Here is a 16447-nt window from a genome sequence, read left to right as displayed (position 1 = left end):
CAGCAGCCAGCACAGCCAAGCGGAGAGCCTCAGCCTGCTCAGGGATCAGCAACATCTCTAACAAAAAAAAAAAAAAAAAAACGGCTGATTTAATAAAGCTTTCATGCTTGACTTACTGCCATTGCACTGGTCACTGGTTTGGTTTTTCAACCTCCCATCTTTTTTGTTTAGTGTGTAATACAGCAGGACAGAATTAGGCTCTAAGATGTTCAGTGATTTTAAATGGGGCTTACTATGTATCAGTATTATAAGAACAGTTCTTTAACTCCAGGCTACACCTGGAGTCCAGTGTCCAGTGCAAGAAAGACATAGATGTATTGAAAACAGTCTAGTAGAGGGGTGAGGAAAGGTGTGAAGCATCTTCTGTGAGGAAAGGCTGAGAGAGCTGGAACAAGATGAAGCTTGGAGATCTCTTTGGCAATCACAGTTAAGAGTAAAACAGACTGGGAGAAGAACTCAATGAGAGCAGCCCTGTGGAAAAGGAGTAAAGGGTCCTGATGGACAAAATGTTGGACTTGAGCTAGCATTGTGTGCTTGCAGCCGAGAAGGGCAGCAGTTAGGCTGCATTAAAACGGGTAGCCAGCAGGGAGAGGGAGGTGATTGTCCCCTTCTACTCTGCCTTTGTAAGGATGCATCTGGAGTACTGCATCCAGTCCTGGGGCCTCCACAGCAGCAGGCATGCAGAGCTGTTGGAGTGAACTCAAAAGAGGACCAGAGAGATGATCATCAGAGGGATGGAGCACCTCTCCTAAAAAGAAAAGTTGAGGCAATTGGTCTTGTTAAGCTTGGTGAAAAGAAGGCTCCAGGGAAATCTCACTGCAGCCTTCCAGTACTTGAAGGGAGTTTACCAGCAGGAGGGGGATCAACATTTTACTGTAATAAATGGTGCAGTGACAGGACAAGGGGGAACGGCTACAAACTACAAGAAGGGAGATTTAGGTTAGATATTAGGGAGAAAGATTTTACTCAGGGGGTGGTGAGGTACAAGAACATGTCACTCAGAGAAGCTGTGGATACCCCATCTCTGGAGGCATTCAAGGCCGTGTGTAGTGGGGCACTGGGCAGCCTGGCCTGGTGGGTGGCATCCCCACCCATGGAATCGGGTTGGGACTGGGTAAGGTCCCTTGTAACCCAAGTCATTCTATGATTGTCTATAAATATCTGAAAGGACAGTGCGAAGAAAATGGAGCTAGTCTCTTCTCAGAGATGCCATGTACCAGGACAAGAGGCAGTAGACACGAACTTGAACACAGAAGGCTTCCTTTGAACACAAGGAGGCATTTCTGCTGTGCTGGTGTTGCAGCACTGGTACATGTTGCCCAGAGGCTGTTCCTTGGAACAAAAGTTCCCGGACATTGGTCTGGGCACCCTACTCTGGGTCTCTGCTTGAGCAGGGATTGGATCAGATGGACCAAGAGATCCATGTCAACCTCAACGATTCTGGGACTCTGTGAATTTCCTTTTGACTCTTTATTTCCTCAGTGGGAAAAATAATACTTCTTCAATCACAGAATGTGCCACAAAGATCTGATTTGTGTTTGGATACTGTATGTATGGAGGCCATAGACATATCTGAAGAGGCATAGAGAACTCTTGAACTCAAAATATCGAGAAAAATGAATATCTTGAATTAGAGAGGTCAGTTGAAGACCTAGATAACCTGCCATCCAGCCTACCCTGTTCACTTCTGTCAGTTACTGTTGAGGTAAGGATTCAGATGCACAAGAGGGTAAGTGTTAAGAGTTTGAATGATAGGTGTTAAACAGGAGTTTTAGAAAAACTTTTGTTCTTTAGTGTAAAAACCAGCCTTTGGATTTGAAAGGTCAGAAGAGAACTCCAACAGACCTTCCCCAAAGCAGTTTGTGCCACCACTGTGCTGTGCACAGCACTCTCCTGCAGGTCAGCAAGTCCTGTGTTCCTCTGCACAGAATAACAAAGAAATGATCAGTTGAAAGAAAAAAGGAATACAATGCACAATGCACAAGTAAGTTGCACAGTAGTGGGTAGATCTGACTTTTTAAAATATTGTCACGTACTTCTGTAAGGAGCAATTCTCCATCACCTGATGTTTTGCAAACTCCTGGTGTTATCAGACTTTGCTCCAGGGCAAGTCAGAATGGAATCCTTTACCTGTAGGCAATTAGTAATTGTGATGAAGGTACACTGATCCTCTGCAAAGGCAGCATCAGGGAAAATACCAATGGGGTGTTTCAGAGGCATGTCTTATGTTCAGTGATTTTGAAAAGTCTTCAGAGTTATGCCAACGAAGAGAAATCTTTGTCATGTTTGCTGTGGGAAAGCAGATGCTCTGGTTTGGTGGGTTATCTGATTATAAAGAGTTCCTAACCTTTCTGCAGAGCAGGTCTGTGGGATGTGAAAATAATAAACAAGAAGCAGTGGAAATGGAGTTCTTATGCTTGATCTGATTGAAGATAGAATGAATCATAGCCCTTGTCTGGCTTTTTAGAGCTTATTCATAGCACTCTTTGAGAAGGCGAGTGTAGTTGGGATGTTTTAGAGAAATATTATTTCTTTGTGACAGTTGTTCCATTTTTCAGTTTACCATATAGATTGCTCATTTTAGGCATCTTTTCTTTTTATAGAAAAAAGACCTGTCTTGGAAATTGTTCACATCAAGAGGAAAACTGAGTTCTTTAAAATAATTTCATGCCAGTATATTTTTTTTAGTCTCAAATTTTTGAGATACTTTTGAAGGATATTTTTTGTATTTTTGAAGGATAGCTATTTTGATCAATTTGCAATATTTATTTTTTTAAAGTGTTGAGATATCCAGTGTATGTTTTGACTTGACTAATACATGTAAAAGATGAATGGGTTCTTCAGATTTATCTGCTTTTCCAACTGTGTATCTGCTTGCCATGATGCTGAGCATCAAAATCTGCACACGATTAGTTGTTTTGTCTTGAAACTGAGTGAAAACCAGATGTTGTTTTTAACCTGTAATCATTCTCACATAGGGTAGCCACAGTTTGTTCTTCCTTAGACATTTATAAAAACCAAAGTGAGCCGTTTTTCCTGGAGGCTGTATATACTAAGTAATTCGAGGGACAGAAAAACACTGCAAAAATATGATGTGAGCCTTACCTGTTTTTTAGCTGCCCTGTTACCTGTATTCATGGAAGTTTTTGTTTTTCCTTAGACAACGCTAGCACCTGGCAATGGTAATGTCACAAATCTTAGTATTCAACATTAGAACTACTGAAGTGTTGAATCCTAGATATATCACCTCAGGCATTACAAATAAAGATTAAGAAGGCTTAATTGAAGGTAAGGCTAATTTAAAAAAATGCTGGAGTAGATGCACTGTCAGGAGACCTTTAAGTTTCAGATCTCAGTATGCTTGAAGAGGCCTCCTGTAACAGCTGGCAGGCTTATTAATGCTGCCACAACTGATTTAGGTAAAAAATTGTTTTCTTCTGGGATTTTAACTAATGAGTCTTGTCATTTTGTTCAACTCAGTTTTTATTTGTTTTGCTTTGAAAGGAAGAAGCTTTTGTTATGCAGACATGGATAGGGTCAGTGTGTCTGGATTTGGAAGCTGGATAAAACAGTCTACAGAATCTGAACTACAAGGGCAGGAGTCTCAACCGGGATGTATCCTTGTCTTCAGAGAACACATGCTAACACTCAGATAATGATTCTGCCTACAATACTCTTAGTCCAGTGATAGTAAATGGATAATGGAGTGAATGGATGTCGGTGCAGAAACCTACACGAACACGTGCCCTAACTGTTAAAACCCAAAGAGAAAGAAATCTTTTTTTGTCAGACATCAGAACAAACTCAGATGTGCTCTTTCCCAGCATCACTTCTTGCCAAACTGTCTATGCTGCATCACAGCAATTAGCTGAGAAAGATCTTTCTGTTGTCACTCATTTAGGATCCATTGTATGTTTGCTCACCTAAATGAAGTTTACCCCCTGATTGTATTCTGCATTTTGGATGGCAGCTGCACTGATAGTTGGTGTGATCGTAATGTCAGCCAAATTGCAGCAGTATTGTAAATGTCAGAATGCCTGCTTATTTTCAAAACACTGTACGTTTCGTATTGTGCTTTTCTTATTTGAATGATTATATTTAAGGTTTAAAGGTTTAAATTCCTTTACATGCTGTTAGAAATAGCACAGAGCCTTAAAGGCTGTAGCTCTGACAGCTGCAGTCTTGTGATTTTTTACAGGTTTCAGCAACTCTAGCTCACTATTAGCAATGATTTTTAAAAGCATATTTTGTACTTTATAAGGCTCATTTGGAACAAAAATCATTTTCTGCAAAGTGAGGATAGCACCAGGCTTTCATACTGGTGTTTTTTACCAGCTTCTTGCTGCTTTAAGTTCCTGTTGGTTACATAAGAATATAACTTCAGTGATGCCTGCATCAATTTTTTTATGACAGTGCCTCACCTAAGTTCAATATAGTTACTTGGATTTTACACTAGTGTTAATAAGAAAACTATATCCCAAGCTCTAAATACTTGGAACAATCTGATGCTTGCATCACATACAAATCAGTATGATGAGTGCATTGTTGACATTGCACTCAGGCCCTTGGGTGTAACAAAGAACTACAGTTGCCCAAACATTTATGAGGATTCCGGCTACTCGGTGCTTCACTGCATGATGCTAACAGTGTTCTTTCAATGGAGTTTTCTTGCTTTATAATTTAATGTATAATTGTATTCTCATGCTCTGTGCACTTCAGGACCCCTGTACAGCTTTCAGAGCGCAGGAATTAACATACTTAGCATGCAAGCAAGCGAATCAGAAGTTTTACCATCCCATTTCTCCACTCACAACTCCTCTTCATACTTTCTGACCTGCCCCAAAAATCCCATGGTCTTTCTTTGACCATCTCTTCTTCTCACCATTAAGATTCCCATATTCTTTGCCCTGCACTGCCTGCGCTGCAGCAGTACAAATAGTAACTCAGAAGAGTAAATCTGAAAATGTTGCAGCATGTGGTACCAATAACTGAATCTTTTTATTTCAAGGTAAAGGAATAAAGCACCGACAGTTTTCAAGAATTGTTGATTCCTTAAGCACCACTTTTTAAGTGCTTTGATGTTAAAAGCAAAGATTCAGAGGCTCTAATCTGCACATGACCAGTGTCCTACTGTATTGCAGTCACGGAAGTAAAAAGCAAAGATCTTAACGACCTTGGGCTGTTCAAATTTCAAAGAGAGATTTACAGCCCACATAGAAGTATTTTGACCAGATTCTGATCTTGAAAATCACAATGTGACTTATCTACAGTGTGGCTAAATTGTCCCTTTCTCATGACCGAATCTCCCCTGTATTTCCTATTATTGTATCTTGTCAAAAGCAGTTGTGCATTAGCTGACATATTATTGCTGGATTCCTCTAGGGCAGCAAGATTATTACAGGAGCGCGAAATGCAGAGATTGCTTTATCTGCAGCATAGCCTTGCAATGCAGGTTGTAATCAGTATACCTGCACAGTATCTCCCAGGCACTGACCTGACATGGGCTGTTACAGAGAGTTGAGTCAGGAACACCCTTCATAACTGCCATGGCAGCTGGAAGTGCTGCTGCTTGTCTAGTCTGTGGTCAGCAGCAAAAAGACCTGGTTTTCCTTAGATTAGAAGAGAGGCCTACGCATTTCTTCCCTCAGCCTAGCAAAGTTGTTGGTTCATTCAGGTAGGGCTCACCTTATGGATCAGGTAAGTTTCAGGCCGGATCGTATCTTCAAGTACTCTCTAGGCTAAACGGTAAATTTTGAAACACTTGTTGCTTTCTTAACTTTTCACTTTATACTGTTGTCGTTACTTCTCTCAGGCTCTGCCAGTAAAACGTTTTGCAAAGGTTAGAGGTGCTTTTACTTTGCTGAAGACTTTTTCAAATTCAAATGAATTCATGCAATTTTATTTGTCTTCCATACTGTGCATCTTAATGGAGCCAGACTCCCTGTTTTGCATTTCATTTCAGTGCACTCTATGAGAATAACTAGAACTAACTAGGAAATTTAATTTTTCTAAATGATACTTCTAATTTATCTCCGGTTATTAGGTTTTCCATTTCTTCTCTGACTTCACATCTCTCTGAGTTCTTGCCCAGTTTTCTGCTGAGTAATGCTGACTGTTGTGCAGCATACATTCTTCCCGCGGAAACAGAGCTAGAATGGTGTTTCTCTTCAGTCTTCTCTTTGACTTAAAAAAAAAAAAAAAAGTGAAATCCATCTTCGTATTTATCTGAAGAGAATGTGTCCATAGCAGCCTTTCTTCATTCTGAGCCTGGCATGGACTTTGGTCTAACAACATGATTTAAGTGCTTTATGTGTTACTGAGAAATAAAAGCCTACTAAGCATCCATCTATAATATGTTAATCCTTTTATAAATATTTATTTGCACATCTAAAACCTGGAAGAAACCTTTAGCTAATGTAAGCCAGCATAGCCATAACTATGCAGTTTTACACCACCTGTTCTATTTCATATGAGCCACTCTTTCCTGTAGGCAGTCTCGTCTCTGACAATGCAGAATTATATCAGCATTGCTCAGGGTGAAAAAATTGAACAAACTTATCTCCTAATAAAGCTGCTAAGACTTGCTAAGGCTGTTGCTGATGTCCTCCGTGAAACTAACGTCCTATCTGTTTATGGAAAACTGGGAGGAAGGGGATTACAAGAAATGGTTTTGCACCTGAGTTAGACTGAAATCCATCACTTCTGAAAGATCTGGAAGCACATGCTAATCTGGGTTAGTTAGAGCACTCTAAGCTTATATGCAGACCATATTTTGATACGAATGGCATATTTCAGTGTAAGTTTATGCTTGCGTGACATAAATAAAAATGAACTGGAGCTAAAGAAGGAAAGACTGATTTTCAGTGGTATTTTTTCTGAATCAGCTACATCAAGTTTAAAATCATACTTTGAAAGAAGCCCCTTTGACTCTGCATGCAGACAAACCTTTGAGCTTCTGTTTGTTTGCATGATGTAAAGACTAAAGAATACAAAGCTCTGATCCGCATCTCTTTATTTCTTCACTTGTTATTTTCTGCTGGATCCGTGAGGTCGTCACAGTTGGACTATTGTGACTGCAGTAGTGATTTTGTGGAAAAGTTATCTGTGGTGAAAATAGCAAGTCTAATTTTGTTAACAACATAGTGAAGGATAGGCAAGTCTTTACCTGGACGATGCTGATCTGTTAGAAGTGCTTTTTCCTTACCTGAGACTCATTTCAGTCTCAAGCCTATTTGCCTGTGTGACATGCCATCAACTCTCCCACATACTCTGAGGAAAATTTTACACTTACAGCTGCACACTGATGTTTGCCCCTTTCACTTCCTCTCCCCTAGTTCATTAACATGCATGTCTTCTCTTATTAGTGTTCATCATAATGTGAACAGCTGGTAACTGTTCTGTTTTCCTTCTCTTCAAAAAGAGGGCTTCACAGCCATGAGGAAAATTAGTAGTAGGTAAGAGCAATTTTTAATACTGACTTCATTAATTTTTTCATTATCATTATCATCATCATGATTTCAAGGGTGGGAAGGTAGGCTGTGGGCCCGATTCTTCTGGTGCTTGGAGGTGTATAAAGAGAGAGAAAATCTTCTGAAGGCAGAAGGGCTACAAATGAAAATTCGGAGTAAGTATGAATCAGGGCCTGATCAACATTTTTTCATGGCTGCCTTTAAAATATGAGTATTTTCTCTTTCAAATTCCATGAAATGTAATGAAGGGGGGTTTTTTTTGTTTGTTTGCTTGCATTTTTCAGACACGTACTTCATCAAAGTTTTGACTTGCCACTGTGCCTCTGTGTCTTACTATCAAGGTAAGAATTATTTCTCTCACTCATTTAAAGAGAAGATGAAGAATTATGAGATAATTGGAAACTAGACATATTTCCTAGTTTCCCAACTTCTGTTTTTCCTTCAGAAATATGTCTGGTTAAGATGGAATATGCATTTTCAGTGGATCATGACTGTACTTAAGACTGTGAACTATGAATACTCATGTTGCAAGACACTGTGGAATGTCTGAAACATCCCAGAACTTAGATTTCCACCATCCAAGTAGAAGACAGTTTTGGAATAGTATTTCACCTTGCTTTTTTAATCACTTACAGCAGCAATTTTCCAGCATGCCTTTCATCCAAGACATAAAATGTACTCAATTTTCCTTTCTCAAGTAATAACCCTGAGAACTTATTCATTTTCCATAGGAATTAACATGCTCATTTACGATTTTATTTTGGTGTGGGAAACTCCATTACATGAGGTGTTAGACTTGGACTGTGTTTTCCATGCTACCTGTGGGAGAAGGCAAGAGCCCTGAAACTGTGGATGCAACCCACTGAGGGCGAGAGATATCTTCAGCTACGTAATTTAGCTGAGGTGTTATCCATCTACATGACCTCACACAGCATAGTTGTCCTTGGGTATACAGTGTGACAGAGCAACCTTTCACCTTATAAAATGACCAACTTTTCTTTATTATTATTAGCCAAATGTGGTCAGTTGGCAAGCCAGGTACTAAAGACAGATAGCTTTAAGGAGTCTTATCTGTGCGTCTTGCCTAATGGAGCCAGTGTCCTGCTGTAGGATTGATTTGATGTTTCAATGTGCTAAGCCTTCCCATAGTTACAGATATTCCTCCTTCAGGCTCTTCTCTTTACACAGGCTTGTACTGCCACAGAGTAGCTTGCCTCAGTCCCTGAGGTAGGAGATCATTTTTTCCCCCAGAAATGTTGTCATAAAGCTGCAATCAATGGCTGACCAATTTCCACTCCTTTTCCATATTAAATACAAGAGCAAAATACAGAGTCCTATTTTCTTTAAACCAAACAAGTTCTTCAGAATGTATCTACAGTTAAGTGAAAACATGTGTTGGCATCATAAGGACTGGAAATCAATTGGATTGACTTGGAACTGATTGTTTCCTTTGCATATTCCTTCCCTATTGTTATACTGTCTTGGTTTTCATTTGACTCTAATCTCCCATTCCAAAGAAAAATAATTTAAAACAGATTGATACGTTACTTCAAGAAGAACAGAAGTCTTAAGCAGTTGGATGAACAGAAAATTTAGGAAATAGTGGAGGCACGATGTCAGGAGAAAAATAACAATATATATACTTTGAATGTTGAGTTACTTCCCTGTCTTCCAAATAGAAATTTACATACAGCAATCAGTTGTCAGACAGACACTACACCTGCTTATTTATGCCCTGTGGGATCGGATTTTTCTTTGGAAATATTTATTGCCTATTGTATGCCACTAGAGGGTGCTCTGATTTAGTATTACCGGGAAATTATAAGAAGTTTCTCTGGTGGAATCTCTTACTTCTCTGAAGTTTACTGCAGCCTTAGTTCTTACAGTCCTAATTCTTATACTCCTAATTGCTCTGTCTGGCCTGTTTGTTTGCTTGTTATACTTCCCTTTTTTATTTAGGATTTCTGCAAACTGAGAAACTCCTTCTGAATGAGTTAGTCGTTCATCATCGTGATGCTATTTTAATGGCATTTGTCAGCACAGCACAAATACTCTCCCTGCATCTCTCCTCACATCACAGCCAAACATGACCTACCGTCCTACACTGAAGCCAGCATTAAACAGCTTTCAAGTGATTAAAATAGATGTGGTCGAATCCAGGAATCCAGGACTGTAAGCAAACCTTAGTTCACTCCCTCCTCTGTCCTCTCCCAAAGCTAAGGATATTTGTATGCCCCAGGTTTACCAACACCTATTTCCCATGCAAGGAGACACTCCGTGTCCTAAAATTACTCACTGTCACCCATACTAGAAAGCCTAGGCAAATACACAGCACTTGTATGAGGCATTTGAATGTCACAACTCTTACAGTAAATACACTTCACTGTGCTGTGTAATATATGTGAAAGCCTTTGTGATGACTCAAAGAAACCTTGCATATACACTATTTATAAGTCCTCCAGGGGCAAGCAGGGGAAAATCTTAATCAGGAAAGCACAACATTTAGTAATTAACTCATAACTTGGTTTTAGTACTGATAATTAATCTGTGGAACTCCACACACCTACCTCCTCAATATACTACAAAACAGCAAGAACGTATTTTTCTGTTTCTTCTCCAGCTTTCAAGACAGGTCAAGACATGGAAAAGAGTAATTATTTAATTAAAGGTACATTTGTGCCATTAGAATCATAGAGTGGCTTGAATTGAAGTGGACCTCAAAGCTTGCTCATGTCCAATCCCCTGCTGTGGGCAGGGCTGCCATCCAACAAATCAGATGGCCCAGGTGCAGATCCAACCTGGTCTTGAATTCCTCCAGGGATGGAGTACCCACAGCTTCATTGGGTAACCTGTTCCAGCACCTCACCATCCTCTGAGAAGAGAATATCCTCCTAATATCTAATCTAAATATATTCTCTTCTAGTTTGAAAACATTCCCTCTTGTCCTATCACTATCAGACCATGTAGAAATAAAAGTTCCTGTCTTTTTATATGCTTGCTTTAGGTACTGAAAGGCTACAATGAGGCCTCCCTGGAGCTGTCTCTTCTCCAGACTGAATAAGCCCAGCTCCCTCTGCCATTCCTCACAGGAGAGGTGCTCCTGCCATGTTGATCACTGAAAGAGGCAGAACTGTGTTAAAATCATCTCTCTTTCTTTGTTAAATTGATCTTAACTTTATTTAGAATCATACTCCAGATTGTGCTCAGATGACTGTGCAGTCTCTGGTATGCTGTGAATGACAACATAATCAAAGTGCAATTTGATGGAATAGAGAGAAAGAGTATACTAGAAGCCTGATTTGAGGGATCACCACTTAATTACAAAAAATATATATGTAATAAAATAAGCAGAGAGAGTTAACAATATGGTCCAAAACTTTAGAGATGAAAAAATGGTAAATAAAAGAATTCAGTAGTTTGAAAACTAGTTATTGCAGAGAAGTTTGTTCAGACTGGAAGACCAGGGTGTATTCTTGTAGGCAGGTAGGGAAAAGGTTGAAGTCTGTACATGTGAAATGCTAACAGGAAGAAAAGGAAAATGATATGAAGAAGAGAGAAATAATGGGGTGAATGTGCAAGCTTTAGAGGCAAACTGAGACAGGACAGCTTCTGCAAGAGGGAATCCCTATTTTTAATGAAAATTAACTGGTACTGTTCTAAGTCCAAGGCAGCATGATTTTTCTTGGAGTATGTTTCCTTCTTTAGCAGAAGTTGTGTTATTCATTATCATCTGAAATTAAACACAACTTATTTATTTAAAATTATCATTCTCATACAATCCAGTAAGAAACCCAATATGTCACTTTAAAGGTCAGACTTTAAAATGGATTTGAATTTACATTATTGAAATAAGCCTGGAAATGTTGCACACAGTCACTTCTGACTGCAAATAAAGAATATTTTATTTTCCTGGATTGTGGCTGAAGGTAATTTGGGTCAGCAAACAGACTGTAAATCGTGTTGTGTACTGAAATACACTAGAGAATGAAAAAAAAAGAGTATTCATTTTTTCACACCTGCAGTTAATTGCATTTTCTAGAAGGTGTTTTCCAGACATCACTAGGACTGTCCTATGATCTGTGATTTCATATTTTCACTCTATTACCAAAAGACCCCTTTGCATAAAAGTTGCAACTTTCATACCCTTTATCCTTACATCAGAATGAAGCCTTCACACAATTTTGACTTTTCTCTGTGACTTCTGATATTTTACAACTGACAGTAGTGTTTTATAATCTTATCTACATCGCTGAAAGATTTCTCAGTCTTTTGTGTAGATACCATTTTTACACTCCCATTGACAGAACTGGGAAGAGAGACATATTTTTTTTGCTGTGGTTAAGCTGTAGTGAAGATTCTTGAATACTTCTTGGAGGGTAATACAAATCATCTTCATTGCTTGTGGAAATGGGCAGATTAGAGCTGTTGTGCCTCAGACAGGACTGTACAGCTCAGAAGAAGATGCATAGTCCTGTCACTGTACCTCTTTTGGAGCTGATGTTTGTTTTATTATTATTTTGATTTTTTAAATAAAAGAAAAAAAGGTATTGCTGCTTTTCCATTCCCACTCTGAATATTGTTTTTCTCCAAGACTTGTGTAACTACAGCTAACTGTGTGGAAACCACTAAACAGGCATGTATACTAATTTATATAATAAATACCTATGTATTATATCAGGTACTGTAATAAATGATAAGAATTTTATTGTGATAGGTACTTTAAAAGTTGTGCGATAAGTTTTCTGTCACCTGCTGAAATCTCACAAGACTTTCTAAAATTAATTTGTTCTAGTTATTCCTAGAGTCAGGTAATATTACTTTCTTGCATGTACTTACACTAATTCATCCCTGTGTATAATTGTATGCAAAAGGGCCAAGAACAAGGCTGAACTTTCTAAATTGAGACTGTCTGCAGATCGCCATGATTAGCAGATCTGAATACCAGGGATGTAATTGATCTGGGCTAGACACTGTAGAAAGCAGGAAAAAAAAGTTCTGCTGCTGCATCAGTCTCCTTAATTGTTCAGAAATAATTGTGTTCGTGAGGTACTTTATATTACATGAATTGAAAAAAAAACAGGATATAATTCAGTATGATGAGCTGAGTAGTGATTTCTCAGAGCGTTAACACTGGAGAGATTGTAAACCCAACTGTTAAATATTTTTATTCCAGCAGGTACAGATGTATTCATTTGTAAACATCATATTAACATTACTTTGCACAGGCATGTTGTCTTTTGTCCCAAAATGCCAATGAGCTTTACAAATACTAATGTTTCATGGGGTCTATATTCGTCATAGCTTCCTTAGCCGTTCAGTCACAAGTGCTGCAAATAGTACACAGTTTGTTATATAATCTTTGTATTTGGTTGCACAAGTGTACATCCTGTGATGTAGTCATATGTAGTCATGCTTGACAATGCATTACTTACCACATATCCCTGCTGTGGAGGGATATAAAATTGTGGGATTCATGTTTGTGTATTTAAAGCATTTGCCTGACCATTTATAGGCAGAAAATGATTCTTGTTATCTTTTCCTTTTGCATTCTTGCCAAGTAACCAGAGAGTCATAGAATAGCTTAGGTTGGAAGGGACCTTAAGGTTTACCCAGTTCCAATCCCCAGCCTTGAGCACAGTTGCTACACTCTAGATAAGGCTGCCCAGGGTCACTCCCAATCTGGCCTTGAATTCCTCCAGGGACAGGGCATCCACAGCTTCTCTGGGCAGCCTGTTTCAGTGCCTCAGCACTCTTTGAGAAGAGAATGTCCTCCTAATATCTAATCTAAATACATACTCTTTTAGTTTAAAACCATTCTCCATTATCACTGAATTATATAATGGTTTGGAAGGGACCTTTAAGATCATCAAGTTCCAACCCCCTGCTATAGGCTGGGACACCTCCCTCTAGATCAGGTTGCTCGAAGCCCCATCCAGCCTGGCCTTGAATGCTTCCAGGGAGGGGGCATCCACAGCCCCACTGGGCAACCTGTTCCAGTGTGTCACCATCCTCACAGTAAAGAATTTCTTCCTGATATCTAGTCAAAATCTATGCCTCTTCCAGTTCAAAACCATTTTCCTTCATTCTGTCACTACATGTTCTTATAAATAGTCCCTTCCCAGCTTTCCTGTAGGCCCCCTAGGCCCCCTTTAGATACTGGAAGGCCACTATAAGGTCTCCTTGGAGCATCTCTTCTCCAGGCTGAAGAGCCCCAATTCTCTCAGCCTGTCCTCATAGGAGAGGTGCTCCAGCCCTCTCATTATTTTCATGGCCTTTCTCTGGTCCTGTTCCAACAGCTCCATGTCCTTCTTGTGTTGGGGGATCCAGAACTGGACACAGTAGTCCACGTGGAGTCTCACAAGAGCAGAGTAGAGGGGCAGAATCACCTCCCTTGACCTGCTGGTCATGCTTCTCTTGATGCAGCTCAAGATACAGTTGGCCTTCTGGGCCATGAGCACACATTGCTGGCTCATGTTGAATCTTTCTTCAACTGACACCCCCAAATCCCTCTTCTCAGGGCTGCTCTTAAGCCATTCTCCACTTAGCCTGTATCTGTTCTTGGGACTGCGCTGAGCCAGGTGCTGGACCTTGCACTTGGCCTTGTTGAACTTCATGAGTTTGGTGTGGACCCACCTCTCAAGCCTGTCCAGGTCCCTCTGGATGGCTTCCCTCTAGTATGTCAGCTTCAAAACTCATCTTCGTGTCATGTGCAGAGTTGCTGAGGATGCTCTTGATCCCACTGTCCATGTTAACTACAAAGATGTTAAATAACATCAGTCCGAAATGGACTGATGTTATTTAACATCTTTGTAGTTAACATGTAGTTAACATGTAGTTCCCCAAGGAACACCACTCATCACTAGCCTGCACTTCAACACTAAGCTGTTGACTGCAACTCTCTGAATGCGACCATCCAGCCAGTTCCTTATACAGCAAGAAGTCCATCCATCAAATCCATTTTTCCCCAATTTGGCAACTAGGATGTCATATGGGACAGTGTCGGTTTGTACAAGTCTTGGTAGATGACATCAGTTGCTTTTCCTTTATCCACTGATGCTGTAACTCCATCATAAAAGGCCACCAAGTTTGCCAGGCATGTGAAGCAATGTTGGCTACTACCAATCACCTCATCTTTATTTTTCATGTGCCTTAGGGCCTTCAGAAGGATCTGCTCCACAATCTTGCCAGGCGCAGAAGTGGGACTGACTGGCCTGTAATTTCCTGGATCTTCTTGTCTCTTCTTGAAAATGGGGGTAATGTTTCCCCTTTTCCGATCAGTGAGAACTTCACCAGACTTCCATGACCTTTCAAATATGATGGATAGCAGCTTGGCAACTTCATCTGCCAGTCCCCTCAGAACCCATGGATGGATCTTTTTGGGTGACATGGTCTTGTGCACTTTCATCTTCTTTAGATGGTCTCAAGCCTGATCTTCACTTACAGCAGGGAAATCTTCCTTCTCCAAGTTCTTACCTTTGCTTTCTGCAGCTTGGGTGGTGTACCTAGAGCCTTTGCTGATGAAGCCTGAAGCAAAAATGTCATTGAGCACTTCAGCTTTCTCTGTATCCCTTAAGGCAAGGTCTCCAGTTTCCTTCCAGAGGGCCCACATCTTCCCTCACTTTCATTTTATCATTGATATGTCTGTAGAATTTCTTCTTGTTTCCCTTTGTATCCCAGGCTTCACCTGGGAGTGAATGATGAACTAGGGGAGAGCTTGCAGGTAAAAGCTACAAAGTGGGCTAACATAGGTGACATAACTGTAGGTATGTACTACAGGCCATCTGATGAGGAGGAGTTGATGAGGTCTTCTACAAACAGCTGGAAGTAGTCACACAATCTTGGGCTTTGGTTCTCATGGGAGACTTCAACCATCCTGATATCTGTTGGATAAGCAACACACATGGCAGCTCCTGCAATGCCTTGAAGATAACTTTCTGATACAGATGGTGAAGAAGCTGATGAGGAGGGCTGTTCTACTTGACGTTGTTCTTACTAACAAGGAAGGGCTGGTTAGGGAAGAGGGCAGATTGGGATGCAGTGATCAGGAAATGGTGGAGTTCAAGATTTTGTGTAAAAAAAGCAAAGCAATAAGTAGGGTTGCTACCCTGGACTTCAGGAGAGCCAACTTTGAACTCTTCAAAGACCTACTTGGAGGTATCTCAGAGGCTAGAGCTTTAGAAGAACCATGAGAGCTGGTTGACACTTACACACCACTTCTTCCAACTTCTAGATCGGTGCATCCCTAAGAGTAAGAAATCAGGGAAGGATGGCAGGAAGCCTGAGTGGATGAGCAAGAAATTCATGGATAAACTGAAAGGAAGAAAGAAGGTCCATGAAATGTTAAAAAAGGGCCTGTCCACTCAGGGACAATATAGGAATGTTGTTAGGACCTGAAGGGATGCTAAGTTTGGAATTAGATCTTGCAGAGGGGATAAAGGATGACAAGAAAGGATTTTTTTAGGTATTCCAGTGGTAGAAGGAAGATTAGGGAAAATGTGGGTCCCCTTCAAAATGAGATGAATGCCCCAGTAATAGGGTATGCTGAGAAAGCATAGATTTTGAATGCCTTCTCTGCTTCAGTCTTTAACACTAAGACTAGCCCTCAGGAATCCCAGACACTGGAAGTAAGAGAAAGTTTCAGGAAAGGAGGATTTCCTGTTGGTTGAGGAGGACCTGGTCAATGAGCATCCAGTCAAAATAAGCACACACAAATCCATGGGCCCCAATGGGATGCACCTACATGTGCTGAGGGAGCTGGCAGAAGTGACTGCTGAACTGCTCTCTATCATCTTTGAAAAATCTTGGTGAATGAGAAAGGTGTCTGAAGACTGGAGGATAGCCAATGTCATACCAGTCTTCAAAAAAGGCAAGAAGTAGGACCTGGGAAATTACAGGTCAATCAGTGTCACTTCTGTCTTTGGAAAGCTGATGGAACAACTTGTTCTGGGTACTCTTACAAGAAATTGGAAGAGAAGAAG

At 40.3% G+C, this 16447-nt stretch overlaps 1 long non-coding RNA gene across 3 annotated transcripts; it reads left to right on the top strand.

Moving 5' to 3' along the window:
- Nucleotides 1-74: 74 nt before the first annotated feature.
- LOC109363939 lies at nucleotides 75-13114 on the top strand. 3 transcript variants are annotated; one of them, XR_004162180.1, is made up of 5 exons: nucleotides 75-1705; nucleotides 1795-1984; nucleotides 3505-7454; nucleotides 7754-9641; nucleotides 10474-13114. It is a non-coding gene; the product is annotated as an uncharacterized LOC109363939 (long non-coding RNA). The 3 variants fall into 3 exon arrangements; XR_002109847.2 differs by having other exon boundaries at nucleotides 3505-9641; XR_004162181.1 differs by lacking the exon at nucleotides 1795-1984 and having other exon boundaries at nucleotides 3505-9641.
- The last annotated feature ends 3333 nt before the right edge of the window (nucleotides 13115-16447 follow it).

This window comes from Meleagris gallopavo, chromosome Z (assembly GCF_000146605.3).
Source record: "Meleagris gallopavo isolate NT-WF06-2002-E0010 breed Aviagen turkey brand Nicholas breeding stock chromosome Z, Turkey_5.1, whole genome shotgun sequence".
NCBI classification, from domain to species: domain Eukaryota; kingdom Metazoa; phylum Chordata; class Aves; order Galliformes; family Phasianidae; genus Meleagris; species Meleagris gallopavo.
The sequence above is the reverse complement of the archived record's forward strand: the minus strand, read 5'-3'. Positions and strand labels throughout refer to the sequence as shown.